Source organism: Medicago sativa, chromosome 4 (genome assembly GCF_051527215.1).
Source record: "Medicago sativa cultivar Bolivia chromosome 4, Bolivia_mono, whole genome shotgun sequence".
NCBI classification, from domain to species: Eukaryota; Viridiplantae; Streptophyta; class Magnoliopsida; order Fabales; family Fabaceae; genus Medicago; species Medicago sativa.
The window spans coordinates 27,293,977-27,314,236 of NC_140752.1; the positions used below are offsets into that span (position 1 = coordinate 27,293,977).

General features: G+C 33.6%; 1 long non-coding RNA gene and 1 other non-coding gene across 5 annotated transcripts; one reads left to right on the top strand and one right to left on the bottom strand.

The window, feature by feature from the left end:
* The first annotated feature begins 11,413 nt into the window (after nucleotides 1-11,413).
* Nucleotides 11,414-11,485, top strand: TRNAQ-UUG (transfer RNA glutamine (anticodon UUG)). The gene has a single exon. It is a non-coding gene; the product is annotated as a tRNA-Gln (tRNA).
* Nucleotides 11,486-15,711: 4,226 nt separating this feature from the next.
* On the bottom strand, nucleotides 15,712-19,997 carry LOC146927420 (uncharacterized). 4 transcript variants are annotated; one of them, XR_015005668.1, is made up of 5 exons: nucleotides 19,557-19,997; nucleotides 18,362-18,512; nucleotides 18,137-18,234; nucleotides 17,150-17,329; nucleotides 15,712-16,164 (listed from the first exon to the last, which is right to left on the bottom strand). It is a non-coding gene; the product is annotated as an uncharacterized LOC146927420 (long non-coding RNA). The 4 variants fall into 4 exon arrangements; XR_015005666.1 differs by lacking the exon at nucleotides 17,150-17,329 and having other exon boundaries at nucleotides 15,712-16,167; nucleotides 19,557-19,911; XR_015005665.1 differs by lacking the exon at nucleotides 17,150-17,329 and having other exon boundaries at nucleotides 19,557-19,908.
* Nucleotides 19,998-20,260: the final 263 nt, after the last annotated feature.

The following is a 20,260-nucleotide window of genomic DNA, read 5'->3' on the forward strand; positions in this document are numbered from 1 at the left end:
ATGAACTTGTTGAGTCACTTAAAGAACTTCTTACACATTTTGAAGTAAGAACCAATGAGTTGAAGGATTTAAAAGAAAAATATGATGATTTGGTACAACAACAAAAATCAACTCTATTGGATCTGAAAGCTTCTGAACAAGGACTTAGGGGCTTTGACTTCATGTGTAAAACATATGAAGATCAGCTCAGATTCTTATGTCAGAAGCTACAAGAAAAGTGTAATGAAAAACCTTTAAGTAACCATGAAATTGCTCTTGAAGATTTTATTATATCTGGCATTGACAGAAGCAGAGTAGCTTCTATGATTTATAGCATTTACAAGAACAATGGCAGAGGAATTGGTTTTCCAGAAGTGAAACTTGAGAAAACTAACCTAAAATCTTGTTGTGAATGCATCAATGAAGGTCTGAAAACCTTCTTTGTACCAGAAGGGGCTGAGTTGAAAACTGTTGTTCAATCAGAACCTGAAGCTTCTAGTTCTAAGGCTAAGATTACTTCAAAGCCAAAGAACTCTAAGTCAAAGGCTATGATCAAATCTGATTCCAAGACTTCAAAGGTTAGGATCCTGAAAAGATCAGAACCTATTCCTCAGAGTCTGGTGAAACCAAAATCCGAGGCTTTGAAATCTAAGTTTCAGAAGAAGACAGTTACTGCTTTTGAAGTACCAAAACCCAAGGTGATGGTTAATCAGAAGCAACCCAACTCACAGCACAATGTACAAGAAGTGAAGAGTAAAGCCTTAAGTACTAACCTTCCAGGACCCATAGGACAATGGGTACCTAAATCTAAAAATGTCAATGATGCAGGTATGTCTAAGAGCAGTGCCAAAGCAAAGATCATGGTACCTAGACAGCGGTTGCTCAAGACACATGACAGGAGACAAGTCCATATTCCTCAGCCTAACAATGAAAGAGGGAGGAAATGTGAAATTTGGAGGCAACTAGTCAGGCAAGATCATAGGTACAGGAACTATTGGTAATTCCTCTACCTCAATTAATAATGTATGGTTGGTAGATGGTCTTGAACATAACCTTTTGAGCATTAGTCAATTTTGTGATAATGGTTATGATGTGCTTTTTGAAAAACCCAACTGTACAGTAATCAACAAGGAAGACAAATCCATTGTGTTCAAAGGAAAGAGAGTTGACAATGTCTATAAAATCAATTTTTCTGAACTGGCTGATCAGAAGGTAATTTGCCTACTATCAGTGAATGATAAGAAATGGATGTGGCACAGAAGGTTGGGACATGCTAACTGGAAGTTAATCTCTAAGCTTAGTAAGTTACAACTTGTGAAAGGGCTACCAGACATTGACTATCATTCAGATGCACTCTGTGGTGCATGCCAGAGAGGGAAAATTGTGAAATCATCTTTTAAAACCAAAGACATTGTTTCAACCTCAAGACCTTTAGAATTACTCCATATTGATTTATTTGGACCAGTGAGTACTGCGTCCTTATATGGAAGTAAATATGGATTAGTCATTGTTGATGATTACAGCAGATGGACTTGGGTGAAATTCCTGAAAAGTAAGGATTATGCATATGAGGTATTCAGTAACTTCTGCACACAAATTCAAACTGAAAAAGAGTCAAAGATTTTGAAAATCAGAAGTGATCATGGTGGAGAATTTGAAAATGAGCCATTTGAAGCTTTTTGTGAAAAACATGGAATCATCCATGAATTCTCTTCTCCTAGAACTCCGCAACAAAATGGGGTTGTAGAGAGAAAGAATAGAACTTTACAAGAAATGGCCAGAACCATGATCCATGAAAACAATTTCGCTAAACATTTTTGGGCAGAAGCAGTGAATACAACATGTTATGTTCAAAACAGGATCTATATTAGACCTATTTTGGAGAAAACTGCATATGAACTCTTTAAAGGAAGAAAACCCAATATCTCTTACTTTCATCAATTTGGATGTACATGTTACATTCTGAACAACAAGCTCTACCTAAAGAAATTTGATGCCAAGGCCCAAAGAGGAATCTTTTTAGGTTACTCTGAAAGGTCAAAGGCATACAGAGTGTATAATTCAGAAACACTCTGTGTTGAAGAATCTATGCACGTTAAATTTGATGACAAGGAGCTTGAAGATAAAACTTCAAAGCAAGATGAAAGTTTTGCAGAGATACAGGTTCCTGAAATTACTCCAGAACCTGATCAGATAGCTGAATCCGAAGATAGTCCAGAAGCTGAACCCACATCAGAAGCGCAAGATGAAGCTGCTTCTGATGAAGCACAAGATGGCTCACATCAAGCAGATCCTCCCAGAAACACATTCAAGCACAAGTCTTCACATCCAGACGAGTTAATCATTGGAAACAAAGATAGTCCAAGAAGAACAAGATCACATTTCAGACAAGTAGAGTCAATGATTGGACTAATCTCAATGATTGAACCTACAACAGTTGATGAAGCACTTTCAGATGATGGATGGATCCTAGCTATGCAAGAAGAGTTGAATCAATTTCAAAGAAATGATGTGTGGGATCTGGTACCCAAACCTCAGCACAAGAACATTATTGGAACAAAATGGGTATTCAGAAACAAGCTGAATGAGCAAGGTGAAGTAACAAGAAACAAAGCCAGACTTGTTGCACAAGGGTATAGTCAACAAGAAGGCATTGATTACACTGAAACGTTTGCTCCAGTTGCAAGATTGGAAGCAATCAGGTTACTTCTTTCCTATGCAGTTAATCATGGCATAATATTATATCAAATGGATGTCAAGAGTGCATTTCTAAATGGTGTCATAGAAGAAGAAGTGTATGTCAAGCAACCTCCTGGATTTGAGGATATTAAATATCCTGACCATGTTTTTAAACTGAAGAAATCACTATATGGCTTGAAACAAGCTCCCAGAGCTTGGTATGATAGACTAAGTAATTTCTTAATCAAGAATGATTTTAAAAGAGGACAGGTTGATACTACACTCTTCAGAAGGACCCTTGGGAAATATATTCTTGTTGTGCAAATATATGTTGATGATATAATATTTGGTTCTACTAATGCATCTCTTTGCAAGGAATTTTCTGAGTTAATGCAGGATGAATTTGAAATGAGCATGATGGGAGAGCTGAAGTTCTTCCTTGGCATTCAAATTAATCAATGCAAAGATGGAGTCTATGTTCATCAGTCTAAGTATACAAAGGAGCTTCTGAAGAAGTTCAAACTTGAAGATTGTAAAGTGATGAACACTCCAATGCACCCTACGTGCACCTTAAGCAAAGAAGATGAAGGAGCTAAAGTAGATCAGAAGCTGTATAGAGGTATGATTGGTTCTTTGTTATACCTCACTGCATCTAGGCCAGATATTTTATTCAGTGTATGCTTGTGTGCAAGATTCCAATCAGATCCTAGAGAATCTCATATGACTGCTGTCAAGAGAATCTTCAGGTATTTGAAGGGAACAACTAATCTTGGACTCCTTTATAGGAAATCCTTAGATTATAAGCTAATTGGATTCTGTGATGCTGATTATGCTGGTGATAGGATTGAAAGAAAGTCAACCAGTGGCAATTGTCAATTTCTGGGTGATAATCTTATATCCTGGGCTAGCAAAAGACAAACAACTATTGCTATGTCTACAGCAGAAGCAGAATACATTTCAGCTGCAAGTTGTTGTACACAACTACTTTGGATGAAACATCAGTTGGAAGATTATCAGATAATTGCTAACAGTATTCCCATTTATTGTGATAATACTGCTGCTATTTGTTTGTCAAAAAATCCAATTTTGCATTCAAGAGCTAAGCACATTGAAATCAAACACCATTTTATCAGAGATTATGTTCAAAAAGGAATTTTAGATATACAATTCATTGATACTGAAAATCAATGGGCTGACATATTTACTAAGCCTTTAACTGTTGAAAGATTTGATTTTATAAAGAAAAACTTGAACATGCACTTTGTATCAGATTAAATGCTTGCTTGCTCCTGAATAGGATTTTAGGTTCTGAAGTCAGTTCAGAAGCAGTAGTCCATCAGAAGCTCTTTATTGATGTTCTGAGGAAAACTCGCTTCTGATAATAATGACGTCAGCATCTGAAGTCCAGAAGCTGGATTTGTTGCTTCTGAATAGTTGAATTAGTGGAAACGTTGGGAGTTACTTTTTAAAAAAAAAAAAAACTTCTGGCCCACTAACTTGGTAGTTACTCTGTGAACTTCTGACGTGGCCTGTATGTATTGGTGTATAACTAAAAGGGCAATGATGATTTAATAGCTTTGAAAGTACTTTTCACGCGCCCCCAATTTTGTCATTAATGTTATGTTTGTTTGTCTCTTTTGAATTGCAATCGTTTTACTTTTAACACTTTGTCAATTCACACACTACTCACTCACAACAAACACATTTGCTCTCAAACCTGTTAGTGCGAAGTAAGCGCATTCTCTCAACCTTAGAACCCTAAAATCTTTATCTTCTTCAAATCTTCGTCAATCATGAATGGCATCATCAAGCTCAAAAGTTTCAGAATCTACATCAAACATGCAAAGCGCACCAGAATCTGGGTCAGTCTACAAAGAGAAGACTATGGATATTCCATGGAAATCCTTAATAGTTCAAGTAGAGTCACCGGTGGATTTTGCTTCACTCAAGAAGTACGAAGTGAAAATGGAAGAATTGATAGAAACTCAGAAGCTGTCTGAGTATTTCAAGATGCTAAATGGGCCAACATATGTGAACTTGGTCAAGGACTTTTGGTTAAAAGCTGAAGTGTACAATGAAAAGCCTGCAAAAGTCGTAAGCAAACAAGCTGGGTCAAAGAAAGGGAAAATGACCATGGATATGAATCCTACATCATTTGATAGCTTAGAAATAAGGTCTGAAGTGATGGACATTCCTATAACCATCACTAAGGACGTTATAGCTAAAGCTTGTAGAATGAATGCAGAGGGAAGATTCCAAGAAATAGTCAAGAAGGAAGATGTCCTGCTACGAGGTTACTACAACACTCTTCTGGGTGGGAAGAAAGATGCCAAGCCTTCTGAAATGGAGATTCACAACAGGATGTTGGTGAAATTCAGTAATGATTGCTTCTTTCAAAGAGCAGGAGGGTCTGATCAACCCAACAACCAACAGAAGCTAGCAATTTACTTCATGGCTATTCTGGAAAAGATAAACTTCCCCAGATATGTAATGGATCATCTCTGCTGGGCTATAAACGAAAGCACTATCAGAGGAAGGAAACAAGTGCCCTATGGAAGATTGCTCTCTGAGATCTTTCATCAAGGAAGGGTGGTGGAGTTCTTAAAGAGGACAAGGAGTGCTTCTGATAGATGCTTCGAAGTATCTACTGCTGAAAGGACTATCAGTAGCAGGAGCTTATTCTCTATGAAGTTTATCAAGAAGGCTCCTGAAGATGAAAAGTGGTTGGAGATGACCACGGAAGAAACTGAGATTATTAGGAACTTTCCTTCAATCTTTGAGGAAAGTAATCCTGAAATCTTGGCTAAATTAGTAGCTGAGTACGTCCTGAAGGGAGATGCTAGCTCTCAGAAGGAAGCTGCTCCTGGAAAAGGAAAGAAGGTTAAGGGTGCTACTGCATCAGAAACTGCTACAGATAAGGGCAAGCATAAGAAGGATGTTAAAAGAAAAAGAGGGAAAACTGAAACAGTTTATCACAAGGAAAAACTGGATGAAGCTGTGGATGAAATAGAAAAAGAGGAAGTTGAGCCCAAGCTGAAGAAGAAAAAGGCACCTGTTGATATGAAAAGCTCTATGGTTGAGCTGACTCCTGCCAAGGCCAAAATGGCTAAGGAAATTGCTGCTTTTAAGTTAGCAGATTTACAGGAGAAGAAGAGAATTAGGGATGCTTCTATTCCTGAGAAAAGAAGTAAGGGCAGATCAGAGTCCATCATCACAGAAGAGCATCTGAACAAAGCCCTTGATGGGATAAAGGGAAATGAGCATAAGGAGAAGGCATCTGAACTAACCTTCACTCCAATGGTTGTAGTGACTTCTGATATGGAGAAAGAAGCTGATGAGCAAGCTGTTCAGATGCTAACTGAGATAAAGAGGAAAGAAGCTCAGTACAATCTGGAAAGGGATCAAAGGCTCAAGGCTTCAGGACTGGAGAAATGTGATGAATTCTTCAAGAAGAAGTCTGAAGAAGTCAAGGAAGTGGCTGTTAAAGCTTCAGAAGCGGTTCTGAAAGCACCTAGTGCTACCACTTCAATAGCTGGCTCTTCAGTCAAGGTATGTCAGATTCCAGTCACCTCTACCCCCATTTCACCCCTTTCACCACAAGCAACTGAGCAAGAAGAAGACACTTCTGTCTTAGACAGTCTTGCTCTCCACTACTCAGGTGAGTTACCTATAGACAAACCCACCTCAGAAAAAGCCTCTAAAACAACCCCAGAAGCAGCTGCTTCTGAAAATGTTGTTTCAGAAAACCCCCATCAACAAACACCTGAACCACATAAACCCACAACACCCCCACAATCACCAATAGTTACCATTGACCCCCAACTCAACACTCAAACATCAACTTCACCACAACAACCACAAACTGAAACTGAAACCCAACCAGAACACATTGAACCCCAACCAACTCCCATGGATATTGACAACTCTCAAGTCAATGTCCAAGACCTAACCTCTACCGCACACATTGCTTCTGACCAGCCATCAACCTCAACCCCAACTCAACACATCACCATTCCAGTTTCTAGCCCTGTTCAAGACCTTGAACTTAGTGATTCTGATCCTGAAATTCTTGAACAACCACCCACAAACACCCTGGAATCTGAAGACTCCTGGGCATCACTTCAGAACCGGGCAACTGAGCTTATTGAAAACATAAAGGCTAAGTGCATCAGAGTCAAGCAAGCGTCAGTCAGAAGGCTTATGGAAAATCTGAATTAGAGTCTCAGAGTTAGAAATCCTACACTGCTCCTGGCAAACCAGCCTTTCTTCTTAGAAATGGACTACTTGACCAGAGAAGCAAGGTTGTGTAAGCTTCTGAAGAAACAGATGGCACAGCAGCAGCAAGAGGCTAGAGAAAGGGAACATGCTCTTCTCCAAAGGCAACAATTTCTTGAAGAACAGTTGCAGAAGAAAATTGAAGAAATGGAGAAGATGAAGAAACAACAACAAACTAACCCTTAGTTGCACACCTTAGTGTTATCTTTTGTTTGTTGTTCGTTTTAAATTCTTAGTCCTTGCTTCTGAAACCATCTTGTTTTATTTCTCTATGCTTCTGAATGCTTAATGGTTCTGACTGCTTAGCTACTTCTGAATTATGTATAATGCCTGGATATTCTTGTTCATATACATTGCTCTGATTGACTTAGTTATTTTCCTATTATACTCTCTTCATGTTTGAGTTTTTCTCAAATCTTTTTGTCTTTTATGCTTATTTTTTTTCAATTTTTTTGATAATGACAAAAGGGGGAGTATATGTGACAAGTATTTAAAGGCTCTGAGCCCCATTAATGGCATTTGAAATTTTTGAAAAACTTCTATCATTTTTTACCTTATTCGTATAAGCTATGAACGAAAGAAGGAGTATCAAAATTCAAGTAAAATTAATTGAACCATTCTTCTTATCTCTAAATTAATTCTTTCAATGATTCATTTTTTTAAAGCTCTGATAATTTTATTGTGCGAAAAATGAATTTAATTAACCTGGATAGAACTTAGGGGGAGCTTACAAACCTCACCTTAAAGACTATCAGACTCAGGGGGAGTTTGAGCTTACAAACCTCAGATTCTGAGCTTACAAACCTCAGAACCCCAAAGTCAACTTGTTAATTAGATTAACAACAATTGATCAATTTTTAGATACTTTTGTTTGTCATCATCAAAAAGGGGGAGATTGTTGGAACAAAATGTGTTTAAGAATGAACCTTAAAGAGTTTTGATGATAACAAGGTATTAAAAATTGTAAATTGGACTAGCTAATATTTGTTCAAGTGTACAGGACCATAATTAAAAAGTTACATCATCATTGGTTCTGAATGAGCAAATAAAGAGCAAAGGAAACAACATAATTGAAGCTTGGACGCTCCTGAAGGCAACGTGCTCCTGAAGTTAAGTCGCTTCTGAAGTAAGAATAGTGCTCCTGAAGACAAGAGGTCCAGAAGTCATATCATCAGAAGCTGCATCATCAGAAGCTGCCTCATCAGAAGCTATTTCACCAGAAGCTGAATATCAACTGGATTTGCAAAGATTCAAGAATTGAAGAATTATCACTGCAAAAGCTGTCTATTGGATTCGAAAACGCTACAAAGGATTAGTGGAATTTTGCAACGGTCATTTCAAAGGTGTTTGAAGGCATGTGCTTGCAATTTGGACGAAAGCGTTGACATTTGTACGAATTGTACAACCACGTTCTCCACTACTCTGTTTTGTGTCCACGCTACAAGACAAGAAAACAGCTCCAGAATACGGCTTCGCCTGCATAGATGTTCCTTTGGATAAGGAGTGGATTTCAAATTAGTTCTTCATAGGACAACAACCAAATCAGGCAAAAGATCAAAGGTGAAAGATCAAGCTTCAGCAACGACTCTTTGGGTGCTGGCAATTTCACAACGTCTCTTTCACACCTCTATATAAAGGAGTGAAGACCTAGAGATTTTGTAATGCTGAACAACAGACTCTCAATACTTTTACAAGTGTCAAATCTCTGCTGAAATTGTTATGCATTCACTTAGAATTTATGTGTCTCAAAGTCATATCTTAGAAATTCTTAAGTCCATTGAGTCTGTATCTGATTTGTATTGTGAGCACCTCTGATTGTATATCAAGTGTTCAACCTTAAACAATTTTCTGTGTAATTTTGTTTAGTTAGGAAGTCTCTTGCAGTTGTGCTTGAGCAGGAAGTCTCTTGATTGTGTTCTTGAGCAAAGGAAGTCTCTAGCTTGTGTGCTTGAGCAAAGAAGTCTCTTGCTTGTGTGCTTGAGCAATTGTAATCAGATATTACTCTTAGTGAAATCTCCTTGGAAGTGCAAGGGGGACTGGACTACTTCCGGATTGTGGAAGGAACCAGTATAATTGCTTTGTGTCGTTCTTCTTCTCTCTCTCTGTTTTATTCCGCTGCATTTAGATTCTGATTATCACTTCAGAAGCTGTCTCACTTAGCTTCTGATCAGTGTGTTCAGTTTTTAGGAGAAACGAATAATTTTTGAAAAACACAATTCAACCCCCCCCCCCCCCCCCCCCCCCGTCTTGTGTTTTTCTCACCTTCACTCTTGTCTTCAGGAGCACTATTCTTCAGGAGCACTATTCAGGAGCACTATTCTTCAGGAGCACTATTCAGGAGCACTATTCTTCAGGAGCACTTTACTAACTTCAGAAGCGGCTTTACTTCAGGAGCGCTTTTTCTCTTCAGGAGCGAGTTGCCTTCAGGAGCACTAAGCTTCAATTTTGTTGATTCCTTTGCTCTTTATTTGCTCATTCAGAACCAATAAATGATGTAACTTTTTAATTATGGTCCTGTCACTTGAACAAATATTGGCTAGTCCAATTTACAATTTTTAATACCTTGTTATCATCAAAACTCTTTAAGGTTCATTGTTAAACACATTTTGTTCCAACAAGAACAATGTATAATATCAATACTCCTATCTAGTATGATATTGTGTTCTTGTGATACTTATAATTTGAGATAATCATAAATGTTCTTTTGTTATTGACATTCTAGTGGTCACATTAATCCACATCTTTTTCTTTAAACTAAGTGTCTATGTTAATCCAATTTGGGGATTATTGAATTTCCTATTTTGCTTTTATGGATTTTCATAGTCACATTTTTTTTATAAAACTTGGATTAATTGAATGTCGTAGAACATTTATCGATTTTGACTAAATGTAATTACTCTCTCTTTATAGGCTATCCCTATAAGTAATTATTATTCTTATACCTACGTGGATATATGACTTTTATGGAATTGAAAACTCATTGGCAGAAACCACTAACCACAGACTTATATATACGAGTATTGTAACTCATAATGATTTGATTAAGTCTATGATATTTTGGGTTAGTGGGAGTTTGTTATAGCATTTTTTTAAATGCTTGAGCCATTCTTTAATGACACATTCTTTTTAATTCAAATGTGTCACTATAAATTCATCATTTGTTTGAAAAGTGAGTCTTTGACCTGTATGATTTGTTTTCCCTGTCGGATTCAATTTCTGCAGCATTAAAGCTCACTTCACTTTTGAATGATCAGTGCTTTGACCATACATATAATTTTAAAATTAATTCTTTATGACAAGTGAAATATTATATTCTTTTAGTAATTGAGTATTGTCATCCAAGTGGGAGATTGTTGGATTAATTTTTTAATTAATCAATTATGGATTGACAATAATCAATTATTATAAGTTAATCTTATAATATAAATTATGGTCTATTGCGTTAATTGAGTCTTTATATTACCAAAATTTTTTTCATATCCACAATCAAGATCCTAGGTATTGGTGGTGGACTCCAATCGAATAATAGAATTTTCATTTTTTAATTTTATTGTCTATCCAAAAATGTTAATATTTGGAATCAAGGATTCACGCTGTAAAACTTATCTGATCTTTAAAAATGTTATCATTTTTATTTTCCAATAAATTCTTAATTTTTTTCGGACATTATTCAAATTAAAGATCTTATCGAAAACTTACAGCAGCTTGCCAAACAAAAGCTAAGAGAAAAAAGAGTAAGGGTATTACTGGCATAAAATCTACAATTGGATTCAAAAAAGCGTAGGCTTCAGGTAATTTTGCCAAGAAAAAACTACTTGAATAAAGGGCAGAGTCAATACAAATACAGACCAAGCTAAAGATATTAAGCATAACAAAAATGTTGTTCTTTAAGAAAATAAATTGTATTTTTTCTTTTTTTGAATTCTCATTTTTATTGTATTTTTTTATATTATGTTATTATTATATATATGATATGATTTATTATATATATAATTTGATTTATTATTATCATTTTTATTTATTATACTCTTATATTAAAATGAAATAGAAAAGAAAAAATCAATTTTGATTTCTAAATCTATATAGAAAAAGAAAAGAAATAGAAATAATTTAAAAAGAAAAAATGGAAAATAATGGAATATAAATAAGTCAACTATTGAATTGATATTTATAGATAGGAATATTACTAAATCAGTAAAAAAAACTAAAAAAATGAATCAACTAAGATCATACCCCCAATCCCTTTTTCATTTTAACTTATCCAGTTCAAAACAGTTTCATTCTGAAATCAAAAATCGAAGAAATTCTATATTCATACAATATCTTAATTGAATTCTATATAATGATCAATAAATTCAGTTTAATTCGATATTTATGCATATCCAAATTCTAGTAACAATTTAATTTATTCTATAGAATAAATTTAGAACTGGAATTGACGAACAACCCATAATAGTATTTATTAGTGTCGAATCCAAAATGGGGCGTGGCCAAGCGGTAAGGCAACGGGTTTTGGTCCCGTTATTCGGAGGTTCGAATCCTCCCGTCCCAGATCATATCTATTCATGACATATACCTATACCTATTTGAATATAACCTATACCTATTTGAATCTAAATAGTATATCCGAATAAAGATTACCTTTTTTTTTCTTAAAGAAATTCATTTTTTCGATTTACAAACTATGAAAATAGAATATTCAATTTATTGATAGAATATCGACTTAATTTTTACATCTTTAGTTTATAAATGAAATTGTCCATTCAGAAAACCTAGAAGTAGAAAGTATAGATTATTATATTATGTATTGATTGAATTGAATGAATGACTATGCACCATTGAAAAATAGAATCAATTCCATACCAAATCTAAACTAAAAACGAATGTTCTGGTAAAACATCGTTTCAAACCATGTGATAAAATAAAAATTTATTTGAATTGCTAAATGGATCAAAAGTGTATTCTAGGAAATCACCCGTCTTGTATTATTTTTTGAAAGAAACGAACAAAATGGTTATGTTGCTTCCATTTTTGAGACGATTAAAGATCCCCCAAGTAATGTTATGATTCACGAATAATTTAAAGGATCTTGGAACAAGTCAATACAATTTAAAAATTGTCTCAACAATGAATTGTATTAGAATGAAGAAAAACACTAGATTCGCAAGAAGAAAAGAAAGAATAAAGCGCTCCATAAAAAACCTTAAAGGCTCTTTTTTCATTTGAGTTATTTTAAAGTTATCAAAATTTAGGTATGAGGTTGCGAACACAAATAGTTATTTTTTTTTTATTTTTTTTATTCAGAAAGAATAAGAAAAAAACGTAAACCATTGATTTAACGATTTGATTGATCTATTTGACATCATAATTAAAGACATAATTTTGAATTTGATTGAGAGCCGTATGAAAAAAAAAACTTCTTATACGTTTCTAGGGGATATATTGTTCATCTATATGTATCCCAATGATCCGTTTATCGAATCGTTGAAATTGATGTTTGATCCCTCTCTTCGGGATCAAACCTCCTGAAAGTGTTTTTTTTTTTTGTTGATCCAATAAAGAACCTATTTTTATATTCCTGTTATTTTTAATTTCTTTGAACAAGGTGCTCAACTTACAGGAACTAGTCAGGATATTTTAAAAAAGGCGGGTGGTTTTATGTAACTTTGCCCTAATCAACAAATGAAATTGAATTAATGAAAATAAAGAGGGTGTGGATAACTTCTATAAATAGATTTATAGAACTCTTTTCTCTTTTATCCCCCCACTCTCTTGTTCTATTCATACCTAATTTCGCATTTCCCTGTTAATAACAGGGAATCGAATTTTTAGATTACAAATAGTTATAAATGGTTTTTTAAATACTTACTCGCTCGTTATTATTATTATCAGTTATTAATCCTAGTGATCTATACTTAAAACTTAAATGACTATTCATCTATTGTATTTTCATGTAAATAGAGGAAAAAAGCTCTATGGAAAAATGGTGGTTCAATTCAATGATGTTTAATAGGGGTTTAGAATACAGGTGTGGTTTAAGTAAATCAATAGACAGTTTTGGTCCTATTGAAAATAACAGTGTAAACGAAGACCCATCTATTTTAACTGATATGGATAATACTATTCATAGTGATTATGATTAAGCACTAATTATTTGATGAATTTGAGTGATTGGGCTATTGTTACTAAATGGACCGTGATGAGTTGGGCCATTTAGATAAGCCCAATGAAAGGTCCCTTCCCTCAGCCATTTAGCTATTTAAACGTCGTCCCATTAGACGGTTAATAATTCTGAACAGTATTGTGAAAACCTAAAGCTAAACGGTATGAGGGTAGTCATTCCTCTCATGCTTGTCGGCGGTTATCCTTCATCAACCTAATATAAAGGTGCACAGTTCTTCTTCCTTCTTTATTATTGATAATATGCTATATCTTGTATCTATCGATCTATGACTAAACACTAAAACTTTCATTAGCGGAGTCCCATAAGAAGTCCCTTCTAAGGGCGTTTTGATCATAAAAACACAAGGATGATAGTTAGAAAGATTAATATTGTCCTTAAAATGACTATCCATGTTACAAACATATTCAAAATTGATGCTGGTGCAGTTTGGATTACGTAATCTGAACTGCATCAGCACTATGAAAAAATGGTGTTTAGAGGGTGTTCGGATTCTATAATCCGGAAAAATCAAATAGCGCGCCCTATTTTTTGAGATTTTCGAATTTTTTCGAATTATAAAATCCGAATTGGTGAAAAATTAATTTTTTTCATCCTATAACAAAGGAAAAAAACCAGTTCGGAATTTAAAATCCGATAATATCATGGACATTTCTGGAAAAAAATAGGGCACGCGAGAAATAGATAGAGTGGAAAAAGTAATAGTCATTTTTTTCCATCCCCGTACTCATTTCTCACATGCCCTCCAAAATTCTTAAATTATTTCCGTTTAGATTATATAATATAATATACTTTGAGTTATATAATTTGAATTTGTTAAAAATCATAAATAGGTGACCAAATGTCTTTATTAACTACTCTATCATCCTTACAAAAATCGCAAGTAAGGATCTTCTCCATTTTAGAAAGAGATACACATAAAAAATAGGTCGTAGATCCTACCATCTTTAATTATTTTTTAAATTTTTCAAAATTTTATGTATCTTTATCTCTCCAAATAGAAAAATAAAAAATAATAAATGAAAATGATCTTAACTAAAAAACTATACATCGGTTTTGGAAATAATATGAATGGTGAATAGTGATCATGACATCATAACCGCTCCTAAAGGAAAGGTAAGAAAGAAAATACAAGAAGGAAAGAAGTTGTATCTACTGTCAATACAGTTAAATAAAACGTGTAAGTTGTATCATTTAACCATCCAAAATTATCTGACCTTCCAAAGACATGTTGAACAAGTCATCGTCCAAAATCTCGATTATTTTGGATTATATAATATGAAAGCATGTCCCATATTGGTTCGAAGAGTAGTACTATCGACACTCTCTTTTGAACACTCTTTATAATACTCACTCTTTTATTGATTTAAATCATTGTGAGCCAACACTTTGGAAATAGAACCCACACAAAATGGTGGGACATGCATGAATTTAATCCAATAAAAGAGTAAGTGCTAAAGCGAGTGTTATTAACATTCATCTTGATTCAAATTGTATAATATGAAAGATGTTTAGACTATGTTAGAACTTATGCTTTGGAGGATTTGACACGTTTCGGATTACATAATCTGAAGAGTGTTTAAAACATAGAAAATAGAAAAGTTGTCATTAAATCAAATTCTACAACGACAACAAATATTTTTCGCATGTATTTGTAGATGTAAGCATACACAAACCCGGTTTGTGTGAACATGTGCAAGCTAAAATTGTGTAAATTTTAAGTTTTCAAACGTACGTAGACTTTAATAGTGTAGACACATGAATTTAATCCATGTGATGTGAGTATGAAATTAGAACTGCAAACAACATATGTACGTGAAGTTCTCGTGAACTTAACTCGGTTAATAATGATAATGTATAATATATGAAAGGTTTGAGATTCGAATCTCAGACACCACAAAAAAAAAATGTACGCGAACTGAGTTCACTTCAATTTACATACAAAAATAAATAAAAAAACGCGAAAATTAATGTCTTCAAATGCATAAATTCACTAACAATACCTGATAGAGTATCAATGAAATACCTAGTGATTCAATCTTTAATTTTTCATCAAACTAGATCACATGTGTAGGAATGTTTGTGAGAGATGTGAAGGATTTGATAAATTTATACTCCACGAATAAGGATAAATTTGATATTATTAAATTTTAATTAAATTTGGATGTAATCAAATATTTTTTGGTGTGATTATCATTCTTTTTTTTGTTGTGATTATCATTCTTTTTTTAAAGAGACTAGGAAAAAGTTAACTATTTTTTTTAGAGATAGAAAAAAGTTAAGTCTCGTCCTAAATTTTAGCCATAAAAGAAAAGGTAAAACAAGTAAGACTGTGGCAAGGGCATTTTTACGAATGGGATAGAGTGGTAAACAAGGTCATGAGTTTGGCAAAATTCCAGGAATATGTGACGAAGGCGATATGGTAGTTGAGAAGTGATTGCACAACAGCAAGTGGTACCCAAATACTTGTTGTGGCAATGCTGATGTATTTATCTGTTTTTTTTTTAAGGGATGACGTATTTATCTGTCGTTAGTCAACGTTTATTGAACACTAGATTTTTCACCCGTGCTGTCGCACGGGTCATATGAAATGTAAATGTAGTAGACAAAAGCAAGATTATATTGTACAATCTCAATTTAATATTCAATTGTCATAAGGACTATTTTAATTTGCAATTAAAACGTGTGACATCCACACACTATTTTAATTTGCAAATAATTTTATAAACATAAGGACTATTAGCCCAATTTATGTAGAGCCAATATTTTCGTGGTGCTTGCATCACTAGTTTAAAAAAAAAAATGACACATTATTGATGGAGTAATAATTTTATATTGGCTAGTACAAAAGTCCAAAAGCATAGAGCATTACGTCAAATTTTAAACCCAACACCTTCCTTGCCCAGGCAGAACCTACTTGCCTTCAACTTGCTCACTTGATGTCATGAACCCACAAAGTGTTGTATACAAATATCGTACATTAAAGAAAGGATCCATATACTATTATTTTTCTTTTCTACCTTGTCTTTCACTTGCCATTGATTAAGGTCCTGCTGACACAAAGATAAGTATAAGCATCAGTTCTAAGAGAAGTTAAATATGAGCTGATACAAACGGCAATGAAATTGAAATATGACAATCAACACAAAGCTTCATCGGTAAAATCATGAATGGTATATCAATATGTTGGAACATTGGTGTGAAGTTGGAAAGAAATTGGAAGGTTGGAAGATTAAACACTAAGTAATTAAACTTTGATCTAGTGTTGTGTGAATTAAAAAATAGAATGTGGGGTCCCACATAAAATAGAACACACACATTAGTAGTGTTTAAATTGCGGTATTTAATTTTAAATACCTGATAATGATGAAAATAATAATAATAATTATTTTTTATTTATGAATATCACTTCCCATAATTTTAGGTTATGTTTGTTGTGATAAGACTGAGAATCCAACTGAATTTCCTATCTTTCCTTCGTTAGTGGATTTGTTTCTTTTTGAACTTATCCGATTAGTTTGTTACTTGAGCTGATCTGTGAGTTGCTTAATTTTTAAGTTTACTTAATTCTTAAGTTTCTCCAAATTAGTTACAAACTCTCCCTATAAGGAGAGCTCACCTAGTTCAAAAAACATACCAAAGAGTTTCATTGAGTTGTCGGGAACTCTTTCTCTCTTCTCTCTTTCTTGACTTGTGTTGACGAGTCTTTCCTCTCTTCTCCCTCCTTTGACTTGTTTAACAAGTCCTTCTCCTTTTTCTACTCCTTTCTGTCCCTTCGGAATTAAGAGTGTTATTAAGACCATATTCCCTTTTTCGGTTTAATGTCCCTTCGGAATTAACAATGGTCTTAAAAACATAGTCCCTTCGGTAATATATGTCCCTTCGGAATAAAGAGTACTATTAAGATCATAGTCCCTCTCGTAATAATAATGTCCCGTCGGAATTAAGAATGATCTTAACAGTATATAAATTATTTAAATATTTTTCTATTTGAGGATAAATGGTGGTATCACCATATTTGAGTGGTCGTAGTACCATATTGAAAGGTGTAAATCTCGAACGATTTTCTACAGTGCAGTAGTTAATCGAACAGTTGTAGCTGGGCTTGTTTTATCCTGGAGGCGGCGTGGTTGATAGTCTACCTTGCACAATTTTGGGTAGTGCCACGAAACGTCTTAAAGAGAGCGACCTGGTCGTGACTCAACCTAGTAACAACTTCGGTAGATAATAGAATTTGGAAATCCAAATAAAACAGTTTGGAAATCCAAAAACAACACAATATGTTAGTGATCATGTTATCTAATTGTTCATTTTGTTTCTCCTAACTAACCATACTAAATAATCGAACCTTAAAATATAACACTGAAGTTGCTATTAGTAAATAAAATTCAAAATATACACATGATCTCAAAATATAACACTGAAGTTGTCATATATGTTAACAATCAATGATCATGGAATAGACATAAGTTTAAATGTGTCAAAGTTTTGCTCAAAAAAAAAAAAATGTGTCAAAGTTACCAACATTGGTCAAAACTTACTAATATTGATAATCAACAATTTCATTATTACATATTTTTCTCTATTGAAATCTTAAATGATCTTCATATTTTTGACAGCAATCAAAGATCATGATATTATTTAAATTATATAATTGGAGGGGTTGGAACTCAAAAGGAAGAGGTTACACATGAATTAAAAAAAAAAATCCTTTTTGATAGAGAATAAACACATCAACTACCAACACTATATAACAATTTGAAAATGAGATACATAACAACATCTGCCAAGACACATTCTCAACATAAAAGATCGTGGTAAATAACTTTTTGAGTTATATGTTGCTTTAAGATTCAAATTTGAAGAATCCTTTCAGAAAATAATATAAATGAGTTAGGTTTGTTCGAATATCATTATAAACTTCAAACTAAAAAATCCACCAGAAATTTGTTTATTTTCAACATTGGAACAGAAATCAAACAAAGAAGAAAAACACATTATAGTACAAAGACATTGTCATACCACTGTGAGGTCTGCCCCACCATTGCGAGCAAGTTGCAAACGATCCGAAAAGGGATTCAAAATCTAAAAATCTAGAATACCTTGTTGCTTTAGAAGGGCTGAAACAATGAAAAGGAAAGATCAACAATCGCAGAAAAAACATGAGAATAAAAAGAAGTAACGTTAAAAGAGAGGAGAGAAAGAAAGATGAGTAAAAATAAGATAGTGAGAAGAATATGAGAATACATGGTGGAATCAGAGTCATCGAGCTATCCCTCATTTCTTGATGGCTAGTGCTGCTGCAACTTGTTCTCTCACCGATTGTTTGTAGATAAACATTGGGGGTACTGAGAGAAGGAGGGATCTATTATAACTGCTGCTTCAGAGTGCCATTTCCCTTTTAAATGAAAAACTACATTAGTTAGTTGATAATTATCTAGCAAATTCAATTAGTGAAATTCTTATTGTGCATAGGAGTAAACATGATGTTTTGGAATCATCAAAAACATATTGCAGATTTAACTAATAAAATATAAGGAAATAATTAATCATAGAATATGATAAAGTAATCTAACATAACAATAAACACAGTGGCATCAAGTAAGACATCTTCGATTACAAAGATATCTTCCTGTCAAACAACACTTGATTCTAAAACTATTGTTTCATCATATGGTACTGATTTTTTTTTTTAATAGAACACCAAACTCTAAGAAGATTCAAAAAGAAAGTGAATTGCTTTGGTCTCATAGCCTCTTTCTATTGATTTTCAAGCTCACTTTGAAACACCGAACTCAAATTATTTGCCATGATTAGAACAAAAACCAAAGCAACCACCATAAGTAACAAAAAAAAAGTGAAATACAGAGTTAAACATCATGAACAAACACACATAAAAAATACATAATCTCATGCTAGAAATTATATAAAACAGAAACTCACAGCCCCGTTTAGTTCTTCAACTATCTTTATCTAAAGCTAAAAACTTTTCAAAACAAAAATTAACAACGACCAATCGAGTAAATTGATTGGTTCAAAACTGCAGTACCAGAAAACCCAATTGCTCTATTTTGATTCTACACCGAATAGTTGCTCTATTTTAATTATATATTAAGTCATATAATTTCTCTTACGGCAGATTCCGACTGAGATTGTGATGGCTTCTTTCAGGTTAAAATTAGCATAGTTAAGTTTTGCATCAAACAACCACAATATGCAATACCAAAAGCACCGAGAAGAATAAACCAAACTGTGAAAATTAGACCATTGAAAACAATAAAGTCAATAATAAATCAAATACCCAAAGATGTAACATAGAATATTCTAAAAAAAAGAAACATACTTGTTTTGTAGGAATAAGTAGTGAATTAGAAGGAACCGCAATAAATTGCAATACAAAGCAATTGTATAAAAAGATGAGAGAGGTGGAGAGGATTCTCACCGAAAAGATAGATGGCCGGGACTGATCAGGGAAGAAGAGAGAATTTTTTGTTAGAAAAAAATTGTTAGAAAAAAATGAGGGTTCTAATGCCTTGGAAATGTGGTTGAGTTTTTTTTCTTTTTTTTGAAGGAATGGAAATGTGGTTGAGTTAAATAGTTAATGTGGCGATATATTTCCAATACTGATAGATCATTGGTAAAGTGCACCATATTAAATACAAATTTGGAGCCAATTTTTTAGGATTAGGGTTATGAAATTAGAGTTTGGATGTCGGCTAGGATTAGATATAAAAGATTATTTCTGATTGTGCAACGTGTTTGTCAATATAGTTTAGATTGTCCTTGAATCTGAAAACTATTTTTAATTAGAGAAATAATATTTGAACACCCATTTTTCAACAATTTTCTCTTTCATATTCACATTATTTTTTTACTTTATCTCTCTATTGTTTTAGTTTTTCTATAAATACCTGTTTTTTCTTTATAAATTATGGTTGTTCCATAAGTTGTCAATAAAATAGTTGTTCAGATAACATTTCTCTATTAATTAATTCTAGTTGATTTCACGTCTAAAGAAGTATTTTCACTTACGAATTGTAAATCATAAACTATTTTAAAATTTTGCTACGTTGAAGTATTAGTGTGACTACTTGATCGTAAATCATAAACTATTTTAAAATTTTGTTACATCGAAGTATTATCGTG